The sequence below is a fragment of the Lactuca virosa genome, chromosome 3 (genome assembly GCF_052849685.1).
Source record: "Lactuca virosa cultivar CGN04683 chromosome 3, Lactuca_virosa_CGN04683_v6, whole genome shotgun sequence".
Lineage (NCBI taxonomy): Eukaryota > Viridiplantae > Streptophyta > Magnoliopsida > Asterales > Asteraceae > Lactuca > Lactuca virosa.
In genome coordinates, this window is record NC_136428.1 from 347648439 (window position 1) to 347651086 (window position 2648).

The window sequence follows — 2648 nt, forward strand, 5'->3', positions numbered from 1 at the left end:
ATCATCAATAAAAACGATCACCGATCGATCCAGCATCGGTCTACACACCCTGTTCATGAGATCCATGAACGATGTTGGGGCATTGGTGAGCCTAAATGGCATCACCACAAACTCATAGTGCCCATACCGAGTCCTGAAAGCTGTCTTCGGTATGTCCTCATCCCGAATCCTCATCTCATGGTATCCCAACCAAAGATCAATCTTGGAAAACCAAGACACACCCTGCAGCTGATCGAACAAATCATCGATCCTCAGTAACGGATAACAGTTCTTCACCGTTAGTTTGTTCAGCTCTTAATAATCAATGCACATCTTGTGTGATCCATCCTTCTTTTTCATGAACAGGATCGGAGCTCCCCACAAGGAACTTCTCTGTCGGATAAACTCTCGGTTTAGCAGCTTCTGAAGCTGTGTAGATAGCTCCTGCATCTCGGGCAGTGCTAGCCGGTACGGTGCCTTCTATCAGTGTGGCACCCAGCACCAAATCAATGTGAAACTCCACCTGCCTCTCCGGAGGCACTCCTGGTAACTCTTCGGGAAAGACATCCCAAAATTCCTGTACAACCGGCACACTACCCACATCTGTCGTGGTCTCAACCCTCGTATCTGAGATATAAGCCAGAAATCCCATACATCCCTACTGCATAAATCTCCTAGCCCTCGGAGCCGAACAGAGGGTTGGTCCCTGCGAGGCCCTCTCACCATGTATAACTAGTTCTCCCCCACTTGGGGTTCAAACCCTCACTAACTGGGGCTCATAATCGATCATGGCCCCATTGCCCCCCAGCTAATCTATCCCAACAATCACCTTCAGCCCTCGCAACGGTATCGGGACTAGATCAACACAAAACCTCTATCCAAGCACATTCAGGACACAGTCCTGATACACCCTCACAACACTGGCAGTGCGGTCATCTGCAATCTCCACCTCGAGCGGGGAATCCAAAGTTCTCGGTGCATCCTAGAACTTCTTGCTAAGCGCAAGAGACACGAACGATCGGGTTTCACCCGAATCAAACAAAACATGAGCCGACATACCATTGACCAAAAAGGTCCCTATACATAAGCACAATGTACACATAAGCAATGCAAATAATATAGAGCAGAGAAGAATAAACACGTACCAGCCACAACGTATGGCGCTGCCCGAGCCTCCTCGGTAGTCAACTGAAATGTGCGGCTCTTCACCGCTGGAGCATTCGCCTTAGCAGGGCGGCCATCAGTAATCCTCATCATGGCGGACGCAGGCGCCGCCACTGCTCCTCCCCCTCCCTGCAACCTCGAACAATCAGCCTTTTTATGGCCAGTCTGGTTGCAGTGGAAACATATCAAGCCTTTCTTGGGGCAATCCCTGCTCACGTGGCCCGGCTGACCACACGTATAACATACCGGGCTCGTCCCCCAGCAAGCTCCCCCATAAGATCTCCCACACTTGGCATACCGGTCATGGCCCTGCTGGCCCCTACTGAATGAATCCGAGGTCTTAGGCTTTTTAGCCTGACCTACTGTTGTTTATGCCTGCCCAGGCTTCCGCTTGGTGCGGAAGTCCAACTCCATCTCCCGCTCACGGGCCTTCTCCACCATCTCATTCAGGGACTTGCACCCTGTGAAGCTCATAAACTCCTGGATATCATCCCTCAACATGGAATGATATCTCGTCCTCGGCATGTCCTTATCTGTAGCATACTGTGGGATCAACAATGTTTGCTCCCGAAAATTGGCGGTGATCTCCGCCACAGTCTCGGTGGTCTGTTGGAGCTCCTGGAACTCCCTCACCAACCGTTGCACCTCAATAGCTTATGCAAACTCCAAATCAAATTGTTAAACATACTCGACCCATGTCATCTCAGCCACACCGGCTGCTCCCACCTGACTAGTCACCTCGCCCCACCAGTCTCGGTCTCTACTCTCAGCATACATGAAGCAAAACCCACCTTTTCCGCATCCGAGAAAGAACTCGTGCGCTGGTCGTTCTCGATATCCGCCACCCAGTGTCGTCTCACAAAGGGCACCCTGACCCCAAAAAACTCTGGTGCTCTGCACGCCTTGAACTCCCAAAACGAGGGCGTTCGGGCCCCGATCTGGCCCGCAACAATCTCGGCTCTGAATGACCTGACCCTCTCCTCCATAATCTCCATCATCCCCTCATTGACCGTCCCAAAGATCACTGGGGTAGCGTCAAGGATGCCCTTTGTAACCTCGGTTGCAATGATCTCGTGCAACCTCTCATTAATAGGCTCAGTACTGTTGCCTGATCCGGATCAAGATCCCGATCCTGATCCTGATCCCCCTGTCCCAAATCGTGTCACCACCATGCTGAACTGAAATTTCATAAATCATAATTATAAGGATAACTATATCGGGGATCTTCCCACACCGGTCCTCCTTAGAGCTGTCAGATCTAATATTGGCTCGGGTACAGGTCCTGTGCTTTCAGTAGTACGGGCCCAATACTACCTTTCGCACCTACATGTACCTTCCCCAAAGCTCTACCTGATAACTCTAATTCGTCCCAAAATAAATCATATCCAATAGACTACCGCATAACCCAAATCCTAGGTTGTCCTAAGATTTACTCCACTCACATCAATCAGACTAATCATAACAGGTTGCCTTTACGCATGCAAATTATACACAGAAAGGGATCA